Source organism: Sus scrofa, chromosome 6, assembly GCF_054392235.1.
Source record: "Sus scrofa isolate SSC_HxYL_T2T_F1_AM1 chromosome 6, Sscrofa_HxYL_maternal_Yorkshire_Landrace_v2.0, whole genome shotgun sequence".
Taxonomy (NCBI): domain Eukaryota; kingdom Metazoa; phylum Chordata; class Mammalia; order Artiodactyla; family Suidae; genus Sus; species Sus scrofa.
Window position 1 is genome coordinate 78,012,667 of NC_139388.1, and position 15,126 is coordinate 78,027,792.

A 15,126-nucleotide genomic window follows, 5' to 3' on the forward strand; every position below is an offset into this window, starting at 1 on the left:
ACTGACAAGGTGAAACTGACAGCACTAACAGCCTGAACCCAGCCCAACCCCAGATTGGGACTTGAACACAGGTGCTGGGACTTGAACTCAGCCTAAACCCAGATTGGGACTTAAACCTATGGTTTTAAAATTAGAATTACTCACCCTGTGTCTGGACTCACTGAGGTTCAGGTTCTTCATGTCTCTGTGCAGAAGGAATTCAGCGAGAGACAGCGATAGGCAAGAAATAGATTTATCAATATAGGACACTTGCGAGAGGTGCAGGTGGGCAGGCAAGGAAGCTCTGCCCTGAGGATCCGATGGGCTACAGTTTATCCTCCAAGGGGAGTGGGGGTTGGAAAAGCCCACCTCTTCCTTTCTGGGAGTAGCGGCTCCTCCTGGTATCCGGTAAGGTGTGTATTCAAATCAGCAGAAGGGTGGTCCTCAAACTCTTGCTCTTGGTCTGAATCTGAATGCAGGCCTCATCCCATTCCCCCACCCAATGACCTGAGGCAATTCTCCCACTTCCACTAGTGAAGCAAACCTGCCTTGTTCTGATGGCTTTTTTTGAGCAATTTACTAACTTATCTCCCAAAGTCCCCTAGATTTCTCTATCTATGGTCCTTTATTGGGACTTCTACAACTACCTGTGCCTACTCCAGCCCTATCAAAGGGACAGATGAACAAGAGAAAAACAGTTCATTAACACAGGAAGTGCACACACGTAGGAGAAACTCAGTGCTGAGTAACTGAATGGGGTCATTAAGACCTTGGAGTTTATATAGCATCTTGGCAATAAAGCAGCACATTTGTAAAGAAGTGTTAAGACAGAGGAAAAGGAATTTAGGCCTTTAGGGCTACAAATGATGGGAAGGTAAATATATGGGGGAAATTAATGGAAAAAGAGGACTATTTTAGAAAGGCTTGCTGTGTCCATTCCTCTCAGTGTCTTCTCTGGGCAAAGAGTCTAAAGTTGTTACTGAAACTTGGTCTCTGCCCACTGGCGCTGAATACAAACACAGAGACGGAGACCCGTTTTGGGTGAAGGAGAAAAAAATAGCTTTATTACTTTGCCAGGCAAAGGAGGGTCACAGCAGGCTAATGCCCTAAAGACTGTGTCCTCCCTTTGGGAGAGAATAGGAAGGGGTTTTATAGTTTAGGAGTGGGAAGTTGGGCCACAGATAAGGATCAGAGTAGATGCAAGCTTGCATTGTTTTTCAAAGCTGGTGTTAAGTGGTTCCAGGACTGGTTCTGGTGTGGTGGTCCTTCTTTAGGAATGAGGAATGCCTCATTAACATCTTGCATTTGTTGGGGGTTTTAGTTCGGCAGAAGAACTCAAAAGATGTTGTGTGTATTCTTTGAGAAGGGACTAGGACCCTGCCCCAGGGCTTCACTATTGTCTCTAGACTGAGCCTCCCTGGTCTCTGCATCCCCTCCCTTCCCTGATTAGCAACTGTTTGAACTCAGGGAAGGTCGAGAGGCTGAATGCGGCCCCTTTCCTAAAAAGCAATGGGGAACGTAGGCGATTGTGCCCAGGAGCCCCACAGGGCCCTGCTAGGTTTCAGTCTCCTCTCTGGAGATTGAGTCTAAGCCATTATTATGAAAATGGGGAAGGCAGAGAGGTCCTTCCCTTCTCTTCTCCTCCCCCACTTCTCTCCCCTCTATTCTTTCTCCCTGGTCTTCAAACTGGTATATTTTGGAGTGGCATGTTCTGATCCCCTACAGCTTCCTCATGTGGCTTGGGGTTCCTCACAACATGGCAGCCTCAGCCTAGTGAGCAGAAGCTTCACGGTCCCTTATGACCCAGCCTTGAAAGTAAGTCATGCACCACTACTTATGCAAACTCTGTTGTTAGAGCAAGTCCATAGCTTTGGTTCAAAGGATTTCTGCCTCTGAAAGATATTGATAATGTGCAGATAGCAGGGGAAGTAAGCGACAGCCCCCAGTTACAGAATGATGTGTCTGTGTTGACCGTGAGGGAACTTTCTCCAGTGAAGATATGATTTACTCTTTATCTGGTGAACTGAACTTGGACGATGGAATGCCTCGCTGATTCTCATATCAGTCAGTTGGCTAAATCTAGCCTTTAGATGTGTTTATCCTGGCCAGTAGATTGAGTTAATATTCAGAAAAGTTCAGTTAAGCTATTTGAAGCCATTGGTAAATTCAGGCAGAGAAGTTAAATCAGTTCCTCAGAGGAGTCAAAAGCTTATCTTCCTTGCATCTCTTTGACATAAATGTGCTGTCCCCAGTGTTGGGGAGATGGCTCAGATTATCACTGTTGGAAAATGAGACACATGAACACGGGGAGATCTCGACGAGGCTCTTTACTTCCACAGAAGGGCGCGGGTGCTCCGAAAAGTACATGCATCGAACAAAGATTCCTCTCCTATTTATCCCCAATGCAGGTGATGTACCTGTCCCCTTCCCATTGGTCAGGTCAGGGCTAATTTGAAACAAACTGTTGCTGGGAGAAGAGGGAAAGCGAGGGGGGTCGCAGGAGGGCGTTTCAGCCGAAAGGGGGGCAAAATGGAGTCACCAAGATTTCCTTTGATAGAAAAGACATTGTGTTACTTTCCAAGGCACAGTGGTATGATTGACAGAAGCAGTAGTTGTGACAATATTAAAAATAATGGAGGACATTGAAGAATTTTACAGGTATTATCTCATTTGACCCTCACCACAATCTTATATGTTGGATTTTTGTTATTATTCCCACTTTACAGAAAAGGGAACTGAGGCCCGAAAGTGTTAACTTGCTCAAGGCCACCTAGCCAGCACATAGAGCTGGCTCCTGAGGCTGTCTGGTTTACCCATCGGGCTCTTACAACCCCTTCTGACTACAATCGCTTCTTGAGCATCCGTTTTCCATTGATGCAGACCAATCCTGTAACTGTGAAGGTGGGAGGGGGGTGTGGCTAGCTAGAAGTCATCTGCCCATTGAAACCCCCTTCCAAACAAAATAGGGCTCTTTACTCCATGTTCAAGTTAAGTAGGTGATTAAATGGGTTTTATTTTGCCAGCGGTTAATGAGGATTGAATTAAACTATGCTGTTACAGTCTGTTCCTTTGATGCTGGGTCTCCCTTTGACTTAGAAGGCAGATAGCAGTGACAATTGCAACATTATGTAAATGACCGCAAGGAAAGGGGTTGCTGTGGGCAACCTGGGAGTTTCAAGAACTGGCTCTGTTCTCCATGTGTTTCTGCCTCTGGCTTCCCTTCAAAATGCCCTCCAGCCTCACCTGACCAAATCTATTACTCTTTATCTCTCCTTCACCTGAATTGCTCCTTCTTGATGGCTCTAGGGTTGGGGCCATTTGTCCTTCCTTTTTGCAGCTCCATTTAGACTGTGCCTTTAAGTTCTTCCAAACATCTCATACATTATGGACACTGCTGAGCTTCCCTGGGGCTCTCCAGCCGCCTCATTACCCAAGGCCTATCTTTGATTCACTCAATTTATAGTCTCCGGTATGGAGTTCCCTTCATGGTGCAGCGGAAATGAATCCAACTAGAAACCAAGAGGTTTCAGGTTCAATCCCTGTCCTTGGTCAGTGGGTTAAGGATCTGGTTGTGAGCTGTGGTGTAGGTTGCAGACGTGGCTCAAACCCTGCATTGCTGTGGCTGTGGTGTAGGCTGGCAGCCGTAGCTCTGATTCAACCCCTAGCCTGGGAACTTCCATATGCCATGGGTGCGGCCCTAAAAAACAAACAAGTAAAATAAAGTACAGTCTTTTGTGTATACCTTCTGCTTCCACCCGCTCTGGGGAATGAGCCAGGGTGCAGTGGGCTGGAGGGGGAGCAGGGTTAATGAAGTTTTGCGTGCTGGTAGCCATATGCCCCATATAGAACTCAAAGGGCAAGAGGGGGGAGAGTTTCATATCTGCCCATTTGCCCTATGGGTAGGGGCAGTTACCGTCTTCTCTGAAGCTAGGGTTCAGGGTTTGGGACCTGGGCTTGGGCTTGGGGTGGAGAAAGGGGGCTTCAACTCCATTTGGAATTCGATCGGGTAGCCTCCCTGGGACAATTCGCCTAGAAAGGGGGCATGAAATACCCCACGTGAAGTTTGATGAGTGGAGGTGAACACAAGGACCTTGGAGGCCCTTTGCTGGCTACCAGAGCTTTCATCTCAAGATGGTTCTTGAGGGTTAGATTCTGGGAACACTTGCATAACAATAGAGTAGGAGAATTAAATTTGCAAAAGCCAAGGCTCAATCCTTTCCTCCTTCCTTTCTTGCTTGCTTCATGCCTTTCTCCGCACAACACCCCCTCCTTCTCCTTTCTCTTTCCAGAGTGGATATTCTTTGGAGATGGCTGTAAAGTAATGGAGAAATAATCACATGAAAAGCACATCTACAGCCAGCGTTATAATAGTAATGGTAAGCACCACTCTCTTAACCCTTACCATTTCAGCAGTTGCTGACAACTGCCCCTAATAGCCCCAGGATACTGTACTATTATTCCCTATTGGTTTCCTTAGACCCTGACCACATATTAATCCCTAGCCTTTTATTAAAGGCTATGACTCTCCTGCTTAGGTGGCCAGCTGAGTCCTGAATGATACACAGAATCAATAGGTGGTAGACCTGGGGTTGCAGCCCAGCAGCCTGACTCCGGATGTATACATGTTAAGAGGTCCCCAAGGCTACCCCCTAGGTGCAGGGGTTTGCCAGGAGGGCTCACAGGACTCAGCACATAGTCATACTCACAGCTCTGACTCCTTACAGCAAAAGGATGCAAAGCAAAATCAGCACAGGAGGAAGGTTCAGGGAGTGTAGCCTGGAGGAAACCAGGCACAAGCTTCCAAGAGTTTTCTCCCAGTGGGGTCCCACAGGACACACTTAATGCCCCAGCACTGCATTGTGACATCTGGGAAATGTTGTCCACCAGGAAAGCTTGTTTAAAGACTCAGTGTCCTGGGATTTTTATAGGGGCTGCTCACGTAGGCAACCCCCTTACCCATACCCAGATTCCACACTCCCAGAAGGAAAGCCAGTGTTTAGTCTAAGCCATATTGTTTGCACAAACAGTTTAAGCACAGGGATCCACTCTTTCATATAGGAAGTTTGGAATACTCCCAAAATCTAAGCTCCCTGATGCCAGCCAAGGGCCAGCTTGACAAGCAGGACTTTGAAAGAAGAGCAGCCACACCTGCTATGTTAACTCTTATCTCCACAGCTCATAACCACTACCCACGGTTTATCAAGGTTCATTATGTGCAAGGCACTGCATTGGGAGAATAACATCAGTCATCTCTTTGCATCGTAGTGCATAAATACTGTTTTTACCCCCTTTTGCAGATGAAGAATTTGAGATAGACCATTTGCTCAAAGTGATACAGCAAGCATGTGGTGAAGGCAGGATTATAATCCAGGTTAATCTGACTCCAAATTCTATTGAAAACTGGTAGGGGGTGTAGGATTGGAGGGGGAGGTAGGGAGGAATTATAAAGAGTAGTTATTCCCAAGCGACAGTATTATTATGATTTCTGGTTTCTTCTTTGGGCATTGGTATCCTCCATGTTTCTTCCCCAATAGATGTACCTTGTTTAATCAGAAATTTAAAAAATAATTAAATGTAGAATTTTGGGTTAGTCTCCTTTAATATATAAAGAAACCCAATTATAAAGGCAGATTAACTATCAGGATGCAAATGAACGCTGTTAAATTACTTGAAGCCAGTTTGCTCTCTTGAGCAGGTTAAACATGTTTCATGTGATGCTGTTTACACATGGTGTTTGCTTAGCAAAATCTTTTTTCCCTAGGATAGGGCAGAGCTCAGCAGGCTGAATTAGTCCAGAAGGGAATACTCTTGATGAATAATCATCGCAAGCAAAAGATCTATCTCCCATCAGTCCTCAAAACCCCCAAACTAGGAAGGTACTTTAGCTTATTTTAAAATAAGATTAAAAAAAAAAAAAAAGGATGGAGCTGAATTCTTACCAATTGCAGTGAGAGTAAGTGAGGTCGTCATGTCATACAAATAGGATATTATTCTGTGGGACTTGAACAAATGAGGAGAGACAGACCACGAGACCCAGAGCGAACTTTCAATAGCGTAAAATCGAGGGTCCCAAGGAAGTGACGCTCAGTGCTTGGAGATAATTTATCTGCCCAGAAAGCCTCCTTGTGCTGCTCAGAGGCACCAGAGGAATTGAGGATCCTTGTTAACTCTGACAGGGAGACCCCGAGAGAGAATGGTGACCCTACTTCCTGCTCTCAGAGCATCCACCTGTGAGTCTTTTGGTTTGCTGACCACTGTTGGTGTTCTTTGTCCAGTGGCTACGGTGTGCACCTAGGCTACCCTACCTGGGTGGCATCTTAGGATTGAAGTCTCCCAGATAGGTGCCCTGGGGGTCCCCCAAGGTGAGTTCTATGCATTCCTGGGTATTAGGTTCCTCTGGCTGCTGTATTAGTCTCCTGGGGCTGCCATAACCAAGTACCACAGACTGGGCAGCTTAAACCACAGAAACGAATTGTCTCAGAGTTCCAGAGTCTAGAAGTCTAAAATAAAGATGCCAGCAGAGTTGGTTTCACTCTAAGGCTTCTCTCCTTGGCTTGTAGATGGCTGTCTTCTCCCTGTGTGGAAGGCTTCTCTCTGTGTGTGTCTGTCCCCATCTCCCTGTAAGGACACCGGTCCTAGTGGATTACATTTCACCCTTATGACCTCATTCAACTTCTGAAGGTCATATCTCCAAATACAGTCACATTCTGAGGTCCAGGGGTTAGGATTTCAATGTGCGAATTTGGGGCATAGGGAACACAGTTCAATTCATAACAGTTGTTATAATAAATGACTACAGGTTTGTCAATTGAGGTAAAACAAGTTTATGATCTTCCAGTTCTGTAGGTCAGAAATTGGACCCAGTTTCATTTCTATACGCTCTGGTTAGCATCTGTTACTTTGCTCTTTCCAGCTTCTAGAAGCCCCTTTTCTCCATCTTCAAAGGCAGCAATAGCAGGTGACTCCTTCTCTGATCATGTCACTCCAGCTTCTTCCACAGTCACATTTCCCCTCTGCCCCTTGTTCTGGCTCCCCCTTCCACTTTTAAGGATCTTTGTGATCACTTTGGGGCCACCTGGACAATCCAGGAGACTCTTAAGGCCAGTTGATGAGCACCCTCAATTCCACCTGCGACTTTAATTCTCCTTTGCCATGTTACCTAGTCACAGGTTCTAGGAAACTAGGGTAGAGGCATCTTCGGGGGACCGTTATTCTGTTGAGCACAACTGATTTACCTGCATGATAGTGCAGATCATCTGTCTGTGTGAATGTGCTCCAAATGTACAGAAAATCTCTACTTTATGGGCAGAAGAAGTTAACCTTATTCCTGTGGATTTTGCAGGACTGCGCTTGTAGGGTTGTGGGGATTTCAGGAGAGAGTGCGTCTCTGCTTCCTGCGATGTCATGACGTGATTATGCGGGGCGAGGGTGGGTTCTACCTGCCAGATGCAGGGCTTCACGGGAGCTGGTGAAGAGGCAGGAGCCCCATCCTGGAGCTGGAGCAGGAGACAGCTCCCCGTCTCTGCACCAGGTGTCCCTGTTCCTCCCCTGTAGGATCCTGCACTTCTCTGGGTGCTGGATGACTCTGTCTTCTGCTCTTGGCTCTGTACCCCCAGGAACTGTGCAAACAGCTTCTCTCCTCCTGAGGGAAGTGATTTGCCTTAGGTAAGCCGTTATCCACTTTGCTTCTGAAAACCTTTCTGAGGAGCATTTTGACACACGCGTGGGTACATTGAGGGGGAAAAGGTTTCCTGCCATCTGGTTTAGAAAAGGTGATGAGAGAACATCTTCCTGCTCTTGCCATTGCTGTAGAACAGAATTACAGAGCTGCAAAGAGAGAAGGGAGGACCCCGCCCCGTGTCATGAGGGATACCCCCAGGGCCTGGGCTCGTCAGGTCAGTGGCCCACCTAGAACTTGAACCCCAGGTGTCCCAACTGCAAATCTAGTGTTATTTCCATCATGTACTATCTTTAAACAAGTTTTTAAAAAAAATTTAATATTAACCGTGTGACTATTCTATTTAGAGGGTGCACTTGTCCAGGAATTTGTCCTTTTCGCCTTTTTTCAAAGCAAGTAGCTGACCTCTTTTTCTGTTTTGAAGGTACAAACCATTTGTTTTGTGTTTGTTAAGTGGTTTCATTTTATTGCTAAAATGCATTTTTGCTATTTATCTAAATCAGGTTTCCTTTTGTCCTCATGCCTGAAACTGTTTTATCTCCATTTTGGGGGTAGTTGTCTGTAGTTTTTGTTAAGTCCCTTCAGTTCTTTGTGGGCCGAGGTGGAGTATCCCCCCATAAATGAGTCGAATGAATATCTGCCTATTCTTGCAGAGGGTGGTCTTGTTTGAACTCTTAGAGCATCGCCGATCTGTGATGCATTGTGCTCTGTTGTGCTTTTCAGAATCCGTTATGTGCCAGGTTCTGCACTAAGCAGAGACACAGACCCTTGCTTTCTAGGAGGGGTCAGCCTGGCAGGAAAAGAAAAACATAATTCAAACGGTCATGTGCATGAGCTCATGGTTGCAGACCAAGAAAAGGAAGGAATGGGGTTTCTTTTAAAAAAGAAAATTGTATTGCCATAGAGTCGATTTGCAACATTGTGTTAGTTTCTGGCATACAGCAAGTTCTTTTCCATGATCGTTTGCTACAAGATATTGAATGTGGGTCCCTGTGCTATACAGTAGCATTTTGTTGTTTATCTGTTTTATATATAGATATTTGTATCTGCTAATGCCAAACTCCTAGTTTATCCCCCCCATCCTCTTTTCCCTTTGGTAACCATAAGCTTGTTTTCCGTATCTGTGAGTCTTTCTGTTTTATAAATAAGTTCATTGGTATCATTTTTAAGATTTGACGTATAAGCCATATCATATGATACTTGTTTTTCCTGTCTTCACTTAGTATGATAATCTCTAGGTCCATCCATGTTGCTGCAAATGACGTTATTTCATTCTTTTTTATGGCTGAGTAATACTTCATTGCTATGTATATGGTGTATGTGTGTATGTGTATATATATTACACACACACACACACACACACACACATAGAGAAAACATCTTTATCCATTTATCTGTCAAGGACATTTAGGTTGCTTCCGTCTCGTGGCTATGGTAAATAGTGCTGCTATGAACACTGAGGTGCACATATCTTTTCAAAATAGTTTTTGTCTTTTTCAGGTATGTGCCCAGGAGTGGGATTGTCGGATCATATGGTAACTGTATGTTTAGTCTTTTAAGGACCCTCCATACTATTCTCCATAGTGGCTGCACCAATTTACATTCCCACTGACAGTGTAGAAGGGCTCCCTTTTATCCACACCCTCTCCAGTGTTTATTATTTGTAGATTTTCTGATGATGGCCATTCTGACTGGTATGGGGTGGTACCTCCTTGTAGTTCTTACTTGCATTTCTCTAATAATTAGCAATGTTGAGCATCTTTTCATGTTCCTGTCGGCCATCTGTATGTCTGCTTCAGAGAAATGTCTGTTTAGGTCTTCGGCCCATTTTTTCGATTGGGTTGTTTGTTTCATTTTGTTTTGATATAAAGCTGTATGAGCTATTTGTATATTTTGGAAATGAATCCCTTGTTGGTTGCATCTTTTGCAAATATTTTCTCAGGCATGGAGTTTCTTGAGTGTCTGTAACAAAAAAAAACCTACCCTGTCCTGGGATGGACTGGGAGGTGATGGGGGAGGGCTTCCACTTGGCCAAGGGTTGACTGGGCCATGAGCATCATTGCGCAGAGAGATACACTCCGTACAGCAGAGACAGTGTTGCAAATGCCCTGGGGTGAAAAGGGAGCTTGGTGTGCTTGTGGAACAGTTCTGTTCCTCTTGATTGTCTGGTTTCTGACCCCGGCATTGCAGAGCCTTGCCTGGCCCTGGGAATCCTGCGTTTCTGGGTCACATCCATGCTTTGCCTGGGCACTGTCCCCTAAATCCATTGGTGTTTGAAGAATGGCTTCACCTGGGAACCTCTGTCCAATGGTGACCGCATGCAGCACAGCCATGGAGACAAGCATCTGCTTGGTTCTCTCCGTCTGATCCACAGCCATCACCCACTCCCTATCTCTTCTAGTTAAGACGATTAGACAGGCTTTTATGACTTGGTGCCTCACAAGATTGCCATTAAAATCAATTGAGTTAAGATATTTGAACTTCTTGGAAAACTCTCAGCCAGGAATGCTTGCTAATACTTGTTTCTGGTGAAAAAGTCCCCCCCCCTTTTTTTTTTTTTGCTTTATAGGGCCACATTCATGGTATATGGAAGTTCTCGGGCTAGGGGTTGAATTGGAGCTGCAGCTACCAGCCTACACCACAGCCACAGCAACACGAGATCCAGGCCGCGTCTGTGACCTATGTCACAGCTCATGGCAAAGCTGGATCTTTAACGCACTGAGCGAGGCCAGGGATTGAACCTGCATCCTCATGAGCCATGACAGGAACTCCCCGAAAGAGTCCCTTTTGGAATGCCAGATAAGCTACACCCTCCCACCCCCAAAAGAGCTTGTGAGAAATTGACATCAGGGTTCAATTTGAAGTGATGGGAAGGAAATTTTTAACCTAATGAATGACCTCATGCTCCCATCTCCTCACTCCTCACCCTCCACCCCCCCCCACCTCGCAACTTGCAGCAATTTTTTGCTATATTTGGGTCCTATGATATAGATGCATAATATTTTGGAGAGAAAAACAACAGATGACTGGAAAATTAGGGGAAGAATGCTCCACATTAAATTCTTGATCCTGCCATGAGTGAAGCCAGAAGGGATAATAGCCCAGGCAAAAAATACCTAAACTCACTTCATTCACAAATCTGAGGTATTTCTGAGGATTCTCCAAGCCTTCCAACAAAACCCAACACAACCCTGACCCAGACTTCCTTTTCTTTCCAGTGTTTTCAGAGCAAACAAAGGGATGTTGTTTCCTCAATCCCCATGTGGCTTTAGACAATAGATTTAACAGCTGTGGTGGGAGCCTGGGGCTCAACCAAAACTTGTTATGTATTTACAAGAATCTCTGTGAATGCTCACCTGTGTCCATACGTGGTCCCTTAATGTATTCCCTCTGGAATGATCTACACCCCTTTTCTCAACTTAACTGCCAGCCAACCCCCTTCCCTGCCTTGAAGGGAGCATCCTTTAGCTGCCAGAGCATCTTTCCATGGTCCCAGCCCCTAAACTGCCCTCTTCCTCCTCTGCCCCCTCCACATCCAAACTTTCCATTTTCATTGGGGTCAGTCCTGAGAGTAAAACTAATTTTAACTTGATCTACACTGAGGTTTGATGACTGATACCCTCCATTATTCTTAGGTATTTTCCCTTTGCTAAGGAGATTAACCCAAGTGGTCTCCATTTAGTGGGATCCTGGAGATTTAGGGGCCGTATTTTAAGGTAGGATGTTTCCCCTGGAAGCCCTAAAATGGGAATCTTGCAACCTCTGCCTGAGTATATTTGTTGGGCTAACATTAGTGGGGTCAGTGCAGGCAGAATAAATCCTTTTTCATCCATTTTCCGTTCATACATTCAACCATCTCTTTCCCTCCTTCTCATTCTTGTCATCTCACTCTCACAACCTGTTCTTGGAAGCACAGATTGCAGGCTGGCTTGTCATGGCTGGAGGTTTTGCTCCCCAGGTCCCTTTGGAGCTCAGGTGAGAGGGCTGGTGATTCCTGAATCTGAGAGCCTTTCTCAGGTCGGTGACACCGCTCTCCACCGTCTTGATTAACCCCGTGGAACTGGTGTGGAATGAGAGCGGTTAAGAGTCACAGCTGTTCAGTCATTTCCCATTAGCCCAAGATCTTCTTTGTCTTCTTTGTTTTCTTGCATCAAGATCCTCTTTAATGCAGGGAGATCCAGTTAAAATAGCTTCTTTCCCCGCCCTATCCAAACCCGTATTTGCGGATGGGACAATGCCTCAGGTGAGCACCTGTGAAGAACTGGAGCTGAGGGGGGCTGGAGTTAAAGAAGAGACGTGCTGCAGTTCCAGACGGGCTTCCACTCAAGGCCACTTTGGCTGATTTCTCAAGTCATTCAGGGGTATATACTGTAGGGATGGGTGTGCTTATGATGATGGGTGGGGTGGAGATCCTGTGCAATAGTGTTGGGGGAAGCCCTTGCTAAACCAGATCAAAGCACATAAATTCATAAGCTATGTATGCTGTGCCGTGTGCCCCAGACAAAATGTGCCTGTGGTGACTTTCCAATAGGAATATAGGATATAGGCATCCTACTCACCTGAACCCAAGAAGCCTACCTGGCCTGTTTCACATGCCAGCTTTATGTCCTTGAGCAAGTCATTTCTCTTTCTATGCCTTAGTTTCCGTATGCATGAAGCAAGGGTGTTGGGCGAGGCTGCTAAAACCTTGTCTCTGCTGCGTTTCTGCCTCTATTTTTGACTAACCTCCAGTGTGTCCTCTACATTGCCTCCAGGAAAGTCATTCCAGAACATGGGGATGACCAAGGTTCTCCCCTGCTTAAAACATACCTGCAGCTCCCTATTGTCCTCAAGGTGAGGTCTAAGTTTCTTAGCCAGGTGTCCATGGCCCTGTAAGACCTGGCCCCTGTGGCTGTGTCTCCTGTCATTTTTGTCCTGTCACCTGCATTCTGGCCATATTGGACCACATGAAGCTCTGGAAGCTTGCCATGCCCCCCCGGGGCTCTGCCAATGATGCTTTTCCTCACCTGGAACTGCCCCAGCCCCCGTGCTCCTTCAACGGCCTACCTCTCGTTCACCCTCCAGGTCTCAGCTGGGAAGTCACATTTTCTGAGAGTCCTTCTCACTACCCCCTGCCAGCCTGGGGGAGGCCCATCCCCCAGGTGCTCCTGGATCTTCTACTGTCACAGTCCTTACTCTAGGCTCCTGTGATTCCCTCTTTACTTCTCTCTCTCCCCCACTGAATCACCAACAGCTCGAAGGATCGTGCTGTGTCCTGCTCACATAGTGTTGCCAGGTCCAAACACAGTACCTGGCATGTAGCAGACAAGCAATCAATATTTGTCACCTGAACCATTTTTAAGCAGCTGTGCTGCTGCCCAGAACATGGCATCATGCCAGCACATATCTGCTCCCCAGGAGGCAGGCGGTGGGCCATGTTTCAAATGCTCTCTAGAGAACCAATTCAGGCTGTTTCTAAATGATGGTCATTCCACTTTCCAAAATACCCAACTGTCTTTCAGGGGGTGGCATGGATTCCCTGTGCACCCTGTCCTCTCTTGTTTCCCTGATGGGACTCTTTACCTTTAGGACTGGGAATCGTGCGGACTTTCCTGATTTTTCCTTTTTTTGCAGCACAGCGTTAACACTCCACCAAGCACGCACATCCCGTTTTAGATGCATTCTGGCAAGCTGATTTCCTGTTCCCATTCAGTCAATCATCTTCCATCTTTGGCAGGAAGGAGAACACACAGCTTTGCATGTGCCAACCCCAACATATTTCTAATTCTATCAAGCATGGCTGGATATGTGCCACCTATGCCATAGGAATTTAAGATGCTTTAAAAATTGTGTATATGAGTGTTTCACAGCCAGGACAAGGAATGTTCAGGCTGAGCTATGTATGCAGTATGGCCATGCCTGCATCTGTGAATCATTCCTGATCTTCAGCCTTTAGGTAAGGACCACAGTCCTATCTGATAGTAGGAAAGAGGATGCGCTGATGAGAGATGCTGGAAACCTAGGTTCCAAAGATTCCTGACTGATAGTGTAAAAGTGAAATGGACCAAAGGACACCATCAAGTCTAGTTTGAGGCATGAGGGTTGGCTGGGTTTTCCTAGTCCATTCTTTGTAGGGAAGAATCCACAGTGGGGATAAAGGGATTTGTGAAGGGGCGAGCCAGTGGCCTTTGGTATTGGCAGTGATCCGTTTATCCATTTCAAACCCTTGTCCTGCTGTGAAAACTGGCCCTCCTTCTGAAGTTCCTTTTGACCACAGCCAAGTGTCAATCTACTTCTTGGGGACTTTGATGTGCATCTAAGGGGTGTGTGTGTGTACATTGAAACTTTCTTTTTCTTCTGCAAGTTCCTTAGCTTGTTTTGAAGTTTCAGTGGATGCCTCCCAGGACTCATGACCTACCTCCTTTCTTGTCTTTTAGTCTCTGCTAAAATCCATAATGTCCTTTCTGTTATGTCAAGAGGGATTTTGACCCTTATCCTTCTCTCTCTACGCTCTGATATTTTTCTTCCATTTCTTCTTGGAACATAAATTTGATTCCATACCTGCACAGCCCGGCGGGAACCTGATGGTAATTACTCTCATTTGCAGCTACATCAGAATGGTGATGGGCAAAGACTGAATCACTGTTCTTTTTAGCCTAAACGCCTCACCTTCAGGCCCCTCTCCTCAAAATGCCATCCTTATCAAAGAAGAAGGAAGCATAAAGTAGTAGCTGTACTAAAATTTTTAAGTTTCCTTTATTTTTCTGGTAGCTGGGAAAATCTGTACGAAGAGGATGAAGGGTTTTTTGTTCCTTTTTCCGCTTTAGCCTATGTTAATTTTGCTCTTTTCTTGCCATCCAATTTCGTTCTCTTCAGTTCTGTTCTCAGCTGGATCCTGGTATTTCACTCCACATATTGAACTAGCAGAGCAATAATATGTTATGATTAATAAGTGGCTTGACAGGCAGGGAAAAAAGCAAATCTTATTCACTGCATCCGTGCTGCTGTGCAAATTCGCTATTTTTTTGAGAAATGTATTTAGTCAGCAGGATAGTTTTTGTCGAGCTCCTTGGCCCTTAGCTCCCTGCTTCAGCTGGATATTCCATTTCTATTTGCCTACAAAGCCCAAGCTTGCAGAAGTTGGGGATGGCTTCCAGGAATGCTTACTGTCTTTCCTAACCTTAGAAAAGCTTGGGCTTGGAGGCTGCCTCCCACACCTCACTTTAAATGCAGTTTTGTAGTACAACACTATAAGAATTTAGGCTTGCATTGCATTTGACTGGTTGACATGAGAAATCTTGCTATGTACCCAGCCATCTCCTGAGCATGTGTGAGTGTGATGTACGTACAACTTACAGTCCTGCTAGGAGCCACATGTTCTTACAATCCCCAAACTTTTCTGTCTTGTTGACCTCTATGGCACATTTATCCATTTCTCATAGGGCATTTTATTTGCATGGATTTAAAATAATAAAAGTTTTTTTAATAGG

The 15,126-nt window shown here is 45.6% G+C and overlaps 1 protein-coding gene across 3 annotated transcripts in view; it reads left to right on the forward strand.

The window, feature by feature from the left end:
• The window catches only part of KAZN (kazrin, periplakin interacting protein), a 1,160,468-nt gene that overhangs the window by 246,272 nt on the left and 899,070 nt on the right, over positions 1-15,126 (forward strand). Inside the window, exon 2 of one of the 3 annotated variants that reach the window (XM_021097563.2) lies at positions 4,269-4,355. The exons of the other annotated variants lie outside the window; for them this stretch is intronic. The gene's annotated coding sequence lies outside the window, so the exon portion shown is untranslated. The remainder of the gene's footprint in view (positions 1-4,268; positions 4,356-15,126) is intronic. 3 annotated transcript variants of the gene reach the window in all.